At 41.0% G+C, this 17174-nt stretch overlaps 1 pseudogene; it reads right to left on the bottom strand.

Moving 5' to 3' along the window:
• Window positions 1-10998: 10998 nt before the first annotated feature.
• LOC127670133 (mitochondrial fission regulator 1-like) lies at window positions 10999-11919 on the bottom strand (annotated as a pseudogene).
• Between the last annotated feature and the right edge of the window lie 5255 nt (window positions 11920-17174).

Genomic DNA, 17174 nt, shown 5'->3' with positions numbered 1-17174 from the left:
TTCAGGTGAAAATTCTTTGTTTAGCTCTGTACCCCATTTTTTAATAGGGTTGTTTGGTTTTCTGGAGTCTAACTTCTTGAGTTCTTTGTATATATTGGATATTAGCCCTCTATCTCATGTAGGGTTGGTGAAGATCTTTCCCCAATTTGTTGGTTGCCAATTTGTCCTTTTGATGGTGTCCTTTGCCTTACAGAAACTCTGTAACCTTATGAGGTCCCATTTATCAATTCTTTTTTTAAAGTTTATTTTATTTTATTTTTTTATTTTTATTTATTTATTTGTTTTTTTGATTTTTGGATTTGTTTTTTTTCGAGACAGGGTTTCTCTGTGTAGCCCTGGCTGTCCTGGAACTCATCTGTAGACCAGGCTGGCCTCGAACTCAGAGATCCGCCTGCCTCTGCCTCCCAGAGTGCTGGGATTACAGGAGTGAGCCCCACCGCCCGGCTCCATTTGTCAATTCTTGATTTTAGAACATGCGCTATTGGTGTTCTGTTCAGGAACTTCCCCCCTGTACCGATGTCCTCAAGGGTCTTCCCCAGTTTCTTTTCTATTAGCTTCAGAGTGTCTGGCTTTATGTGGAGGTCCTTGATCCATTTGGAGTTGAGCTTAGTACAAGCAGATAAGAATGGATCGATTTGCATTCTTCTGCATGCTGTGCTGTCACATACTTTACGACTTTTCCGCTGCCCTAGGTTTCCATATCATCCCCCAAATGCCCCTCAACTTCAATTGCCTTTCCTCGTTTTTGCTTCCACAACTCTACAGCCCTTCCCTCTCTCATCTGATCCTCTCTTTTTAGTCTCCAGCTGCCCATCTGTAAAATCCATTCCATTTTCCCCTCCGAAGGAGATTGGTGTGCCCCACCTATTCCTTTCCTCCATATGTAACTTCTCCTTGTCTATGAATTGTAGGTTGGCTATCAGTTACCTAATGGCTAATGGCCACATATAAGTAAATGGATTTGGTAAGCATTTTTATAGGTAGTACAAAGTCACAAACCAAAAGAGAACGTAGGGGATCATAGCAACTATTAATTTCTGTTTTTAAGATGTGAAAGATGCAAGCCACAGCTAGGGGAAAACTCTTTGAATGTATATTCTTATAAAAGGAGTTGTATCCAGGACACACAGGTTCACTTAAAAGTTAATACTATGGGGCTGGAGAGATGGCTTAGTGATTATGAGCACTAACTGCTCTTCCTGAGTTCAATTCCCAGCAACCACATGGTGGCTCACTACCATCTGTAATGGGAATCTTATGCCCTCTTCTGGTGTGTCTGAAGACAGTGACAGTGTACTTGCTTATATAAAAATAAATAAATCTTAAAAAAGAGCTGCACAGTCACTCACTATACACAAAAGTGATTAGTTTTTGGATTATGTAGATTTAAGCTCCAGTGAGCTATTGTGACAGAGTAATGGCTGCTATTAAAGCAATAGGAGGCTGGGGCTTGAAGTAATGGCTCAGTGGTTAAGACCACTGGCTGCTCTTGTGGTAGAGCCAGGTTCAATCCCCAGCACTTACACAGTGGCTCACACTCATCTGTAATTAATGTTCTCAGGGATCTGATGCCCTTTTCTGGCCTCTGTGGGCACCGCACGTTCAGTCGGTACAGAGTTTTACGTACTGGCAAACACTCGTGCACATAAAATGAAATTTAACACATAAGGGAAAATGGCTGCAGTACAGGAGGAATATTCTGTTGCCACAGACTGACCCAATTGGGGGAGTCACAACCGAGGGAAAATCAGGGCTTTGGTACTCAGGAAGGCACAGGTGCAGCAAGATAAAGACAGACAGACACACCAGAGAGCAGTTTGAATCTCCTGCAACTTTACTTTTTAGTCAGGCATATTTATAATACATTGAGGAACAGATCGAGGTTGGCATACCTCCAGAAACATTCAAATAATTGCTAAACAAGGTACATTTCCATCTTAATTAGAACAGCAAGTAGACATGACATGACGCCCACAGGAACTCTTACTCTGTGAACTGTGACCAAAAGCAAACTATGATCATGAACCTCAGACCTATAGTGTTTGAGTCTAACTTGTGGTTACTTATTAAAGTTGTGTTAATAACCAAAAGGAGAACTTGGGCCTTCAGACCGATTTGTATGCTTAAAACCTTCTTCTGTCATCAAAAGTCAAAATGCTTTAAAAATGAGCACATATTCATTATAAGAGCCCTCTCTACTGCCCTGAACAGCAAACACCAGTGTGGTCTGGCTCAAGCTAATCTATGTCCATAATCTCAAGAAAATTATAGGACCTTCTAACCTTCAATGTTTTTATCCATTTATTACCTTCTTATCATAAGTACCTGTATAAAGCAATAGCTCATCAGTAGTCCTATACTTTTTCATACTGTATTCTTCTGCTACAAACTATTCGTCATTACCTTTGCTAAGGCTAGTGATAAAGATGAACCATGGGATGCAGGGATGGTTCAATATAAGGAAATCCATCAATGCTATCCACTACAGAAACAAACTCAAAGAAAAAAACCATATGATCATCTCATTAGATGCAGAAAAAGCATTTGACAAAATTCAGCATCCTTTCATGCTAAAAGTATTGGAAAGAACAGGAATTCAAGGGCCATACCTAAACATCGTTAAAGCAACATACAGCAAACCAGTAGCCAACATCAAACTAAACGGAGAGAAACTTGAAGCAATCCCACTAAAATCAGGGACTAGACAAGGCTGTCTTCTCTCTCCATATCTTTTCAATATAGTACTTGAAGTTCTAGCTAGAGCAATTAGACAACATAAGGAGGTCAAGGGGATACAAACTGGAAAGGAAGAAGTCAAATTATCACTATTTGCAGATGACATGATAGTCTACTTAAGTGACCCGGAAACCTCCACCAGAGAACTCCTACAGCTGATAAACAACTTCAGCAAAGTGGCTGGTTATAAAATCAACTCAAGCAAATCAGTTGCCTTCCTATACTCAAAGGATAAGCAGGCTGAGAAAGAAGTTAGGGAAATGACACCCTTCAAAATAGCCACAAACAATATAAAGTATCTTGGTGTGACTCTAACCAAACAAGTGAAAGATCTATACGACAAGAACTTCAGATCTCTGAAGAAGGAAATTGAAGAAGACCTCAGAAAATGGAAAAATCTGCCATGCTCGTGGATCGGCAGGATTAATATAGTTAAAATGGTCATCTTGCCAAAAGCGATCTACAGATTCAACACAATCCCCATCAAAATCCCAACTCAATTTTTCACAGAGTTAGAAAAAGCAATTCTCAAATTCATCTGGAATAACGAAAAACCCAGGATAGCTAAAACTATTCTCAACAACAAAAGAAATTCTGGGGGAGTCAGTATCCCTGACTTCAAGCAATACTACAGAGCAATAGTGTTAAAAACTGCATAGTATTGGCACAGTGACAGACAAGTGGACCAATGGAATAGAATTGAAGATCCAGAAATGAATCCACACACTTATGGTCACTTGATCTTCGACAAAGGAGCTGAAAACATCCAGTGGAAAAAAGATAGCCTTTTCAACAAATGGTGCTGGTTCAATTGGAGGTCAGCATGCAGAAGAATGCGAATTGATCCATTCTTATCTCCATGTACTAAACTTCACTTCAAGTAGATCAAGGACCTCCATGTAAAACCAGACACACTGAAACTAATAGAAAAGAAACTGGGGAAGACCCTTGAGGACATGGCACAGGGGAAAAGTTTCTGAACAGATCACCAATAGCTTATGCTCTAAGATCAAGAATTGACAAATGGGACCTCATAAAATTAAAAAGTTTCTGTAAAGCAAAGGACACTGTTAAAAGGACAAAACGGCAGCCATCAAATTGGGAAAGGATATTCACCAACCCTACATCTGATAGAGGGCTAATATCCAATATATACAAAGAACTCAAGAAGTTAGACCCCAGGGAACCAAATAACCCTATCAAAAAATGGGGTACTGATCTAAACAAAGAATTTTCACCTGAAGAAATTCGGATGGCCGAGAGGCACCTTAAGAAGTGCTCATCATCATTAGTCATTAGGGAAATGCAAATCAAAACAACCCTGAGATTTCACCTTATACCAGTCAGAATGGCTAAAAACTCAGGAGACAGCAGGTGTTGGCGAGGATGTGGAGAAAGAGGAACACTCCTCCACTGCTGGTGGGGCTATAAGATAGTACAACCACTTTGGAAATCAGTCTGGAGGTTCCTCAGAAAACTGGACATGACACTTCTGGAGGACCCTGCTATACCTCTCCTGGGCATATACCCAAAGGATTCCCCAGCATGCAATAAAGACACATGCTCCATTATGTTCATAGCAGCCTTATTTATAATAGCCAGAAGCTGGAAAGAACCCAGATGCCCCTCAAAGGAGAAATGGATACAGGAAATGTGGTATATTTACACAATGGAATACTACTCAGCAATTAGAAACAATGAATTCACAAAATTTTTAGGCAAATGGTTTGATCTGGAAAATATCATCCTAAGTGAGGTAACCCAATCACAAAAGAATACACATGGAATGCAATCTCTGATAAGTGGATATTAATTAGCCCAGAAGCCCTGAATACCCAAGGCAGAAATTGCATAACAAATGACTCCCATGAAGAAGTATGGAGAGGGTCCTGATCCTGGAAAGGATTGATCTAGCATTGGAAGGGAATATAAGGACAGAGAAAAAGGAGGGAGGTGATTGGAGAATGGATGGAGAGAAGAAGGTTTATGGGACATATGGGGAGGGGGGATCCGGGAAAGGCGAAATCATTTGGAATGTAAACAAAGAATATAGAAAATTAAAAAAAAATAAAGGAAAAAGAAAAAAAAAAGAAAAGCATTCCAAGACTTTCTTTTAGTAAGTTTCAACATGAGTTCATTGAGTTTAGGACTGGAAGCAGTAGGTGTAATTGCCACATCCTCTTTTTCTTTCCACTGGAATACCAAGTTCTCTTTTTTCAATTAACCAGCTTGTAGGCTGGAATCGTGCTGTATAAAGAATTAAGAATAGGAAGAAGAAAGACACAGTGCGGAACCCATAACCCAGGAAGCACAATATCCTTAAGAGAACATCGAGGCCCTTTTCAAGGCCAGAGGTGGGCACACTGCCAGGGACCTCCAGGGAGCCTAGCCGAGGGGCATTTTTCTCCTGCCTGCCTTAATGACGTACTGTCATGTCACACAGATGACACTGGAGTTGGTGTGGCATTTTGTATTTTCATAGAAGTGGTTGCATAGTTCATAAGAATTGTCAAAAGTCATTGAAAGGTGTACTTAAAATGGGAGCCTCTGGGTGCATAGATTGGGCAGGTATTACCTATTTAAGGTGGACTTTTAGAAACATCAAGTTTATCAATATCAAATATGAGAAAAGGAGGAATTTTCCTCTTTCTTGCTTCTTTTGTTTGTGAGGCGGGATCTCATGTAGGCCAGATTGGTTTCTAGTTTGCTGTGTAGGTAAGGATAACCTTCATTTCCTTACCTCCTGCCATCTGTGATTAGTGCTGAGGCAGGGATTCATATAGCCCAGGCTGGTTTCATGACCCCAATATAGCTAAGGGTGATCTCTCACTTTAGATCTCCCTGCCTCTACCTCTAAAGTGCTTGGATTACAGGTATGCACTTGGATGCCGGGTTTATATATGGAACCTAGGACAGACATTCTTACAACTAAGCTACTCCTATGGGCTATGTGCATGGTTTTCCTCATGGTGTTAAGGTTATCCTAGTCTACTCTAAATCTACTGATGGAGGAACACTCAGAAGCAGGGCTTTGGTAGTAGGTCAAAACAGCATCAATGAAAGTAGAATATAATCAAGTTGGATGATGTACTATGGTAGATGTTTTCTGACTTGAAAGGCCCAGATAATGGTACATGCAATTTGCAGAGAATTTGAAATGCCCAGAAATGGAGTCAGTTCTCAAGAACTTTGGATTGAATCTGGACATAACACCAGTCAACAGATTTGCTCCATCTGTTACCATGGGCAATTCATGAAAACCTACAGATTTTAGAGCTTTGTGATTAATAATTTCAGATCTCAGGCATTTTTTTTTTAAAAGTAGTTTTTCTGGTGTTTCTCATGAGCCTCCAGGCTTGGGAAACATTTTAGGGAAAAATCACAGGGTGTAGTAAAAGTTGCCCAGGCTGAGAGATGGAGAGATGGCTATGCAAGATGCAGCCTGTCAATGAGACTAACCTATTTTTGGAGTTAACCTTTATTAACGGAGACTTTCAGAAGTCTTGTGAGGAGAGACCAAACCCCCTAGGTTGTACCACACCCTTACTTCCATTGATTCGGATCACAACGCCATGATACTCCATAGATTATCTTTGCTGAACATGGGATAATCAGATGCAAAACCTTCACAGATGGGGTTGAGAAAAGGTCACTCACTGCATTGAGGAACCAATTTTGAGATTCTCACTTGAGTCCATTTAAAACACAGAAGACTAATTTGTCAAGCATGTTTTCAGTGCAAAAAAAAAAATCAGCTTAAAAATAATAGCACCATTCACAGATCTAAAAAACAATCTGTGGGTTTTTTATGTAATTAAAATTTATTGGGAACAATTATATGTTAGCAAACATACCAATAAACTAAACAGAAATTGGAGATCATGCCACATTGGAGATGAAAAAAAAGGTAAGATCAATGTACTTACTGACCTCAATCTTCGCGGAAATATAAATTAGGTAATAAGAGTACAGTGGGCGTCTCTTGCTAACACACAACCTCGTTATAAACCTCAGCTGAGTGAAGGCAGCTCCAGCCCCCTCAAATATAATCGACTTTCTCTCATGATGGCACAGAGGCTAAAATGTCCGTAATGTCTTGAAATGGATTTTAAAGAAGACTAGACCATTTTATCTATAATTTAAGAACTCTCCCTCTCTGTACTTTTAGTCTTAAATCTTAAACTCCAAAGTCTCAGAAGTGCTTTAAATGATGAAATTTGGTTTTCAATATGTTTCCATAAAACCACCAAGGCCTGGAACTACTTGTTAAAGGATTATGTCAGAGTTAATTTTGGTTTTTTTGCTCTAGCAAATCAAATGCGGAGTATCTTTGGAGCATGTAACATTCCGGGGCTCCAAAATATAGAGAAATAGAAAGCCTGACCTAGGTGTGAAGGGGTTTTTATTATAGTTGTCAATTTTGATTTCCGCCTTGGCTTTCTCTAGAAAGACTAGTGCAGGCTCCATTTCACTCACTGAGGAGAAGACTGGTCTTTTATTAGTGCTGTCTGTCCCATTGCTGGGAAGCCTCAAGAAATCCAAGTTGAGCCTTTTCCTTGAATCTCAGCAGATGGCTTACATTTTCAAAAACCACAGGAACCCTTCCGTTCTGAATGTTATCCCATGAATATCCCAGAAAGCACTGCTTCCTGTGAGCTCCTCCTCCTTGGGCTGCCACCTTCATGCTCCTTTCAGGGATATGTCTCCCTCTAAACTGCGATATCGATTCTAACTGCTCATCCTGACCAGGGCCGTTGTCACCTGCTGCTGCTCACTTCCTTCAGTCTCACTTCCTGTCACTTCTAGATTCCTGTTTGAGGTGCCCAAGGCTTGCCCACCTCAGCATGCTCTTTTCCACAGTCCTGGTCTGCTCTCCAGTGGTCTGTCATCATTGGTTGTCACTTGCTCTGAAAGCTCCTTTTAATCCCAGTAGAGGAGGGTGACACCCTCTTCCCTTTGCCATCTGAAGGGACCTCTGTCTAAGGTAGATTCCGACATTGCTTTTCATGAGATTATAAACCTCTCAGAGCCACTGAGTTCACTAGTCTCTCTGCCTTGGTCATCCCTGTGTTAAGCACACGGTAGATGTGTAAAAGATGTCTGTTGAGCATGTGGGTTCATCTCTAACCCCAAATATCAGAACAGATCTGAATGCACAGGTCTCCTGGTAATTCTAATATGTCCTGCTGTGGTGGCTAATTTTATGTTAGCTTGACACCTGAGAGGAGGAAACCCCAGTTGAGGATATGCTTTCCTAAGACTGGGCTGTAAGGAAACCTGTAGAACATTTTCTTATTTAGAGTAGGCAGGACAAACTGGAGATTGAAGGTTATGTGGCTGGGTTAGGGTCCCAATCCCTTCACAGGAAGTCTTGCTTGGTTATAGGTGATGGCCATTTCAGGCTCTGTATCCCCCTATGCGAGGAGTCTTAGATAGGGGCACTCTCATAGACTCCAGGGAGTTTCCATCGCACTAGAATTCTAGCTCTTCCAGAGATGCCTCCCAAATCCAGTGGGCTCTTCCAGTACTCTCTTCCTCCATCCCCTCCCAAACTAAGCCCTTCTGTTACCATCTCCCTAATTGCTGGGACCCTCCCTGCCTGGAGTGGGTTGAAAGGAGACACAGAGTCCGGTGTAGCTTTAAAGACTGATAGTCTCTGGACTTTCTAGCTCTCTAACTATACTGAATGCTGATGATAACTTCTAAAAAAACCTAAAAACTTTCTTGTTCTTTCTGAGGGTTAAAAGCCTCTGGTGTAGGGGATTAACACCTGTAGCCTAACAATGAGGGGGGTTGGGGGTAAGGGGGGCTTAAACCTTTCCTCTTTTATCCAAATGCCTCTTGCTTGTCAGGCTAGAGGGAAGTTTGGAGCAGTAAACTATTGAACCAGGAGAAGAGAATCCTGCTCAAAGAAGGAAAAACTTTTACACAAGCAAATATGGATTCAACTTGAATAAATTCATATACCGTTTCATGTATACACATTTCTTAAATCTTCATTCAAACCATTTGGGTCCAGCTTACATACATTCTCATAATTACATACCCACACACACATATCCATACTTATACCTGCATTTGAAGCAGAAGACCAAGCACCAGTGCAGAAAGAACTCACTCATTCTGGATGAAAAATGAGCTCCAATCTTTATTGCATAGAGAAAGAAAAAACTTCTACCCTTTTATTGGTAGATGAATTAAACCCAAGTCTGTAAGAAGAAAGTTTTGTCCTCTTTAGTAAGACTAAACATGCCTTGCTATTAAGAAAAGACCTGTTCTGTCCGATGGTCAGGAGAGGCCTGCCTGCTCCTTCTGCCTCTCTGCTGTGTCTTCTTTTTCCCTTTCCTTTCTGCATTCTGTACATTGCTCTCCTAGTTTTTTAAGTTGCCTTATAATTTCAACGTTATTCCGCTCTGCATTCTCCTCCTACTCTTGCTCTCTCCTCCTGCTCTGATGTCAAAACAAGGCCCTTGCCCCCAACACCATTACTTCCAATGCTATGCCTTTACTCGTAAGTTCTTGACTTTAGTTCTGTCTCAAAAGCGTTCTGTCTAAAAAGTTTTGTCTAAAAATTGTCCTCAGCTTAGCTCCTCCTTTCTCTTTGTCCTCAGCACGTATACATCTTTCAGAATACACGATAACGTGGTAAAACATTCACCACAAGTTTACACATAAATCCAAATCATAAATCGAATAAATTCACAACAGAGGATGTTTACATGCAGATCCATGAGGAGTAATTATCTGGCTAAACATTTATCACCTGTCACAGCTCCACAGGTTTATGGAGAGTTAAAATACCATAACCAAGTTATTAGTGACGTTTTGTATAGATAAACCCAGCCAATATTTCAGCTTCTGCACTAGCACCTATAATTTGTTGTTCCCTGTTTATGACCTCTGGTTAGTGGTTTTACAACCTCTTGGAATGTGCTCTGAGGAGTAGAATGCCTGCTTACAGGAGCAATTACCTGGTGACTCAGGGAGACGGGCAGAGTTCTCATTGCAGTTTTGACCTCAGAAAGGACCTAAGAGCAGTCCCACTATAAGCGAGCTTAATGAATACTGTTATAATTTGTAGGATTTCTTACAGGATCATCATTAAGAATTAAGAACTCATCTATTTGTCTTTATAGCATCACTACAAGACAGTACATCTTCATTGTTTTGCGGAGATCTGCTCAAAAGGGTGGAATAATACCTAGTGATATATATATATTTAATAATAACAACAGGAAAAGCATATTAACAGCAGGAATCTTTCCTAGAATGAATTTTTCCTGGGTCTGTTCCATGGGAGAAAATCTGTTATGGATTATTAATCCAAGGTAGACTCATCTCAGGAAGATCACCTGCTAGTTATTAGCTTTTTGGCTCCTGACACCTAATCTCCTCCCCCTACCTGAGATATTTATTCTATTTCCCCTTCCCAGGGAGATTCAAGATTCGCCATTTGAGCCATCCTGGTTATTTAGCTTCTCTGTCTCTGTGGATTGCAGTACGGGTTATTCGTTGCTTTATAGCTAATAACCACTTATAAGTGAGTACATACCATGTTTGTCTTTCTAGGTGTGGGTTACCTCACTCATAATAATTATTTTCTAGTTCCATCCATTTGCCTGCAAATTTCATGATGAGGTTTTGAATTTTAAAACACTTTGTATTTCAAAAGACTGGCTATTTCAAAGAGACTGATTTTTTTTAGATCTTTGAATTTTTAAAAACTTTAAAATTTGCAATATTTCATATTGTGATTTTTTTTAACATTCTGGCTTTTATGAAGAGATTTGATTCAATATTTGATTCATTACTACTTGTGAAATATATTTGATTCCCAGAATTGGGTGGGAATGAGGTTTAAGCAGTGTTCCTGATCCTTGCTTCCTTAATATCAGAAAGAAATATAGAGGCACAGCATTAAACATCTACTGCTGCTTATGTAAACTCAGCTCTAGAAAAAAAGTGATATGTAAGTTCTGTTTGACGCATTCCCATTTCCAATACTGTGCACTCATAATAGGTTATTCCAGATGTTCCACCACTGACCAGTAAGCTATCAATGACCACGAACAAACAGTATCCTCACTGATGCCACTCATATTGTTATATATCCAAATGTGTGCACATAAGACATTTGCATACATATTAATGTTAAGAATTGAAAAATGTACAGAAAGGTCCACAAATAGCTGTCTGTGTTCTGGAGCTCTGCAAATATCTCCAAGGCTGGAGGATGAACCTTGGCTACTTATTTGAAACTTGTTATAATATATGTGGGTTAAAGGAGAGCTCCAGAACTGAGGTGGCCTTTGACTCTGGCTTTGGAATTCCTCTTTCAGCTTCACCTTGACTGTCGTGTTGATACCAATAAGCAAACTTTTTCAGAGGCTCTGCTCTGAGGGCAGGGCAGCAGGGTCTGTAGTATCTTCTGGCCTAGACTTTATATCCTCTGGCCTAACGACTGACCATAGTTTTACAACGTTCATGCCCTTAAAGATCTCTAACATATTTGGCATGTCAGGCTTCTTTGAGTGATCCTTACCCAAAGTCTTTCCAGCATTGTTTTTACTCTCTTTGTTCCTTGATCAGATCAAGAGCAGATATACTTTGGTGGTGCACCAATGGAGGAGGAGGGAAAGAGGTGATGGTGCTATAGTAACAGATGTGGAAGTATCTAAGTGACCTAAACCGGGACTCTGCTGCACCTGCAGGGTCACAGTCTTAGCAATCTGAGCTCTAATGACAGCAAGCTCATCCTGGGGTGTGAGATCTCCTGCAAGGCTTCCTCACTGGCCTCACTTTGGAGGAAGCTCACCTTGAAGTTCTGGAAGGAAATATGCCTACTTGGGGAGTGGTTCTCAAGGAAGGTCATCCTCAAGGGGGAGGCTTGGACCTGACGTCTGCCATAAGTCTTGTTGAGCACTCTTTCTGTGGCTCCATCGTCAGCAAAAGATGCCACCATTTCCTCTCCTAGGACTCTTGGACACCGAATCTTCCTCTCCTAGGACTCTTGGACACCGAATCTTCCTCTCCTAGGACTCTTGGACACCGAATCTGAGATAAGTGGGTACCAATTCCTGATGATACTTCAAGATGAACCGTATGGTTTTACAGACCAAAGTACCAACTGCATACCGACCCCAATTTGCTGAAACACTATCCTCATGGGCACTTAATCCAGCTCAGCAGTTAGATGGCCAAGTTTTCCCAACATGTAGTTGAAGTACTTCAGTCATCTATAGCAACCCATGGTCTGTAGAGCATACTCTGCTGCTGTGATGTTTCTATTAATGTGAGACCTTGGATGAGTGAAAAAGGAAAGGTTGTGGATTAATAGTGATGTATTTCTGTGTTGACAAGAGGTCAGTTGTCCTGGCTAGTTTTATGTCAATTGACACAAGTTACACAGTCATGGAGATGAGGGAGTAGAAGTTGAGACAATGCCTCAGTAAGAATTGCCTATAGGCAGGCCTACAAGGCATTTTCTTAATTAGGGATTGATGAGGGGAGGGTCCTTCCCATTCTAAGCCACAGAAAGCTAGCAAGAAAGCAGCACTTCTCCTTGTCTTCTGCATCAGCTCTGTCTCCAGGTCCTAGCCCTGCTTGAATTTCTGCCCTGATTTCCTTCAGTGACGGACTACAAAGTAAAAGTATACAATAAATAAACCTTTTTTCTAATCTTCTTTTGGTCATAGTGTTTCATCATAGCAATAGTAAGCCTAACCCGTATACACACATATGGGAATAAATATAATTTAAAGCAATATGATCTCCTCAACTCTAAGGCTTATGATTATCATTTATTATTATTATTATATTTTGTCCCTTAGGCTGTGAGTCAGAGCTGAGCTGGGCCACATGCCCTTGATTCACAAGTTTAGGATTGTTACTTGGAATTAGATGCCTTCTTGACATCTTCCTCTCTATTGTTTTTTTTTTTTTTTTTTTTTTTTTTTTTTTTTGTTGTTGTTGTTGTTCTTCCTCCTAGTTCTTGGCCTTTGACATACTTCTGATCTTTGTTCTTAGGGTGTCAGATGCTAGCTCTTTTCTGTTATGATTCTTATGATTCTAACTCTGACCTCAATGATTTTGTATCCTTATGCTGTTGGGATTCCAGCTTGATGATTGTTCTGCTTTCACTCTAGTAGATATCACTTTTTCATAGGCAGAGCTCAACACAAAAATGGCAGCAGATGCACTGACTATAACTAGTGTGTTAGAATAGGATGCTGGAGTGGGAACCAGGGACAAGGGCAGTGGAATCAGATGCTCATGGTGAAAGTGTATCACAGCTACTGGGCAAAGCAGAACAGGCAGCCCGAATCCAGGGCATGCACAGGTCTCATGCCTCTGAGTCTCCATCTAGGGAATAGTCAAGAAAGGCACAGTTAGCATTAAAGTGAGAATCTCATGGTGTGGTGGCCCAGGTCAAGGACATAATTACTAACTGGTCCCTTTGGTTGAGGTAGGTGCTTTACTCTTTATTGCCCACAAAGTGATGAACACACACACACACACACACACACATGTTGGGAAGACTTGTGTGTGTGTTCATGTGTGTTTGGGGGGAAGCATGAGTGTTTATATGCATGTTTATGTGTGCACCACATGTGTATGTATGTGTGCATGTATATATGTGTGCATTCACATATGTGTGTGTGTGTGTGTGTATGTGTGTGTATGTGTGTGTGTGTTGGGGGCACAGAGGACCTTGTACTCACCTTGTACCTGTCCTTAGGGGAGATATCACATGTACATAATAACCTACTGACTTCCATGCTATCAATCAGAGACCATATTAGATTCTAGGTGGTGGGGCATGAGTTGTCACGTTTGGGGGATGCTTGATAGATGTTTGTATCCCTTGGTGATAATAATCATGATGGGGAATTACAGGAGGAGATCGGAAGGCAGTGAGGTGAGGGCTGCCACCCCTGCCTGGCCTGACATTTTAGGGTACAGTTTCTTCCATCTCAGGCCTTGCATTTGCATGACCACCACAGGCATCATCTTGTCCTGAGTGCCACATTCCCTGCCAGTCAGCCATGTTCCCTTGATGTCACTGTTCTATCTGCTACTTAGTGATTCTCTTATGTATTGCACGTTTACTCCTTAATGCATCATCTGAGTGGCTTCTCTAGCCCTGTCCCTTCCAATCAGCATCACATCTCCTTACTCTCTGCTTACGACCTTGTCTCTGATTTTCCTGAGAAGACTGAGGACACTGAATGACCATTCTTCTATATCCCGCTCCTGGCCAAAACTCCATCTACGCTGCCTCTAAATGCTCCTGATCTCTTGTCTGATGTCCTTTCTTTCCTATTGACTCAGATAAAAAGCAGCCTTCGTTCTCTTGAGTGCTGACCTGTGTTCCTGTGCTCCAGGCCACTCCTTTCCCCTCTCAAACTCCTTCAGGTGACACTGCCCTGGACATTCTCTCTTCTTTAAGTAACAATGCAGGTGAGATGGACTCGTGTATGTGTGTGCATTAGTGTTTATATGTATGTGCATGTGTGCACCCACATGTGTACATGTGTGTGCATGTGTATACGTGTGCATTCACATATGTATGTGTGTGTGAGTGTATATGTGTATGTGTGTACCCACATGTGTGTGTGTGTGTGTTGGGGTCACAGAGGACCCTGTACTTACCTTGTACTTGTCCTTAGGGGGAGATGTTACATGTACATAATAGCCTGCTGACTTCCATGCTATCAGTCAGAGATCATATTAGATTACAGGCCCTTTAACTATAGAAGCCAATCTGATGGTCACATGTAAATTGGTAGAGGAGTTTCTATGTAATCACACCTTAAGCTTTATTGTGTGCCTGAAATTGGACCAATTGGATTGATTGCTGCCTGGACAGTTTTCCAAATTTGTACTGTGTTTTCAATATGCTGACAATGAACCATTTGGCATTAGATTCTCCTAAGTCTGATCCAGGTTAATAAAATTATTCTGCACTCAGTTTTTATTCTTACCTCTCTGTGAGTCCCATTCCCTGTCTGAGATCTTCAGGAACTCACTGTATGTGTGTGTATAGACTGGTGTATGTATGTGTATGGTGCGAGTACATGTGTATACACATGCATGCATGTTTGCTTAGAGGCTAGAGGTCAAACTTTGGTGTGATTTCTCAGGTGACATCCACCTTGTGTTTTTTTTTTTTATTCGATATATTTTTTATTTACATTTCAAATGATTTCCCCTTTTCTAGCCCCCCACTCCCAGAAAGTCCCATAAGCCCCCTTCTCTCCCCCTATACACCCACCCACCCCTTCCCACTTCCCCATTCTGGTTTTGCCCTATACTGCTTCACTGAGACTTTCCAGAACAAGGGGACACTCCTCCATTCTTCTTGAACCTCATTTGATGTGTGGATTATGTTTTGGGTATTTCAGTTTTCTAGGTTAATATCCACTTGTTAGTGAGTGCATACCATGATTCATCTTTTGAGTCTGGGTTATCTCACTTAGTATGATGTTCTCTAGCTCCATCCATTTGCCTAAGAATTTCATGAATTCATTGTTTCTAATGGCTGAATAGTACTCCATTGTATAGATATACCACATTTTTTTGCATCCACTCTTCTGTTGAGGGATACCTGGGTCCTTTCCAGCTTCTGGCAATTATAAATAGGGCTGCTATGAACATAGTAGGGCATGTATCTTTATTACATGCTGGGGAATCTTCTGGGTATATGCCCAGGAGTGGTATAGCAGGATCTTCTGGAAGTGAGGTGCCCAGTTTTCAGAGGAGACGCCAGACTGATTTCCAGAGTGGTTGTACCAATTTGCAACCCCACCAGCAGTGGAGGAGTGTTCCTCTTTCTCCACATCCTCACCAACACCTGCTGTCTCCTGAATTTTTAATCTTAGCCATTCTGACTGGTGTAAGGTGAAATCTCAGGGTTGTTTTGATTTGCATTTCCCTAATGACTAATGAAGTTGAGCATTTTTTAAAGATGTTTCTCTGCCATCCGAAGTTCTTCAGGTGAGAATTCTTTGTTTAACTCTGTACCCCATTTTTTAATAGGGTTGTTTGGTTTTCTGGGGTCTAACTTCTTGAGTTCTTTATATATATTGGATATTAGCCCTCTATCTGATGTAGGATTGGTTAAGATCTTTCCCAGTTTGTTGGTTGCCGATCTGTCCTTTTGATGGTATCCTTTGCCTTACAGAAACTGCAATTTTATGAGGTCCCATTTGTCAATTCTTGATCTTAGAGCATACGCTATTGGTGTTCTGTTCAGAAACTTTCTCCCTGTACCGATGTCCTCAAGGGTCAGGGAGTTTCTTTTCTATTAGCTTCAGAGTGTCTGGCTTTATGTGGAGGTCCTTGATCCATTTGGATTTGAGCTTAGTACAAGGAGACAAGGATGGATCAATTTGCATTCTTCTGCATGCTGACCTCCAGTTGAACCAGCACCATTTGTTGAAAAGGCTATCTTTTTTCCATTGGATGTTTTCAGCCCCTTTGTCAAGGATCAAGTGGCCATAGGTGTGTGGGTTCATTTCTGGATCTTCAATGTTCCATTGATCTGCCTGCCTGTCACTGTACCAATACCATGCAGTTTTTAACACTATTGTTCTGTAGTATTGCTTGAGGTCAGGGATACTGATTCCCCCAGAATTTCTTTTGTTGCTGAGAATAGTTTTAGCTATCCTGGGTTTTTTGTTCTTCCAGATGAATTTGAGAATTGCTCTTTCTAACTCTGTGAAGAATTGAGTTGGGATTTTGATGGGTATTGCATTGAATCTGTATATTGCTTTTGGCAAAATGGCCATTTTAACTATATTGATCCTGCTGATCCATGAACATGGGAGGTTTTCCCATTTTTTGAGGTCTTCTTCCATTTCCTTCTTCAGAGTCTTGAAGTTCTTGTCATACAGATCTTTCACATGTTTGGTAAGAGTCACCGCAAGGCACTTTATACTGTTTGTGGCTATTGTGAAGGGGGTCATTTCCCTAATTTCTTTTTCAGCCTGCTTATCCTTTGAGTATAGGAAGGCCACTGATTTGCTTGAGTTGATTTTATAACCTGCCACTTTGCTGAAGTTGTTTATCAGCTGTAGGAGTTCTCTAGTGGAGTTTTTTGGGTCACTTAGGTAGACTATCATGTCATCTGCAAATAATGATAGTTTGACTTTTCCTTTCCAATTTGTATCCTTTTGACCTCCTTATGTTGCTGAATTGCCCGAGTTAGTACCTCAAGTACAATATTGAAAAGATAAGGAGAAAGGGGGCAGCCCTGTCTAGTCCCTGATTTTAGTGGGATTGCTTCAAGTTTCTCTCCATTTAGTTTGATGCTGGCTACTGGTTTGCTGTATATTGCTTTTACTATGTTTAGATATGGGCCTTGAATTCCTGTTCTTTCCAAGACTTTAAGCATGAAAGCATGCTGAATTTTCTCAAATGCTTTTTCAGCATCCAAT

This window comes from Apodemus sylvaticus, chromosome 19 (genome assembly GCF_947179515.1).
Source record: "Apodemus sylvaticus chromosome 19, mApoSyl1.1, whole genome shotgun sequence".
Taxonomy (NCBI): Eukaryota; Metazoa; Chordata; class Mammalia; order Rodentia; family Muridae; genus Apodemus; species Apodemus sylvaticus.
The sequence above is the reverse complement of the archived record's forward strand: the minus strand, read 5'-3'. Positions and strand labels throughout refer to the sequence as shown.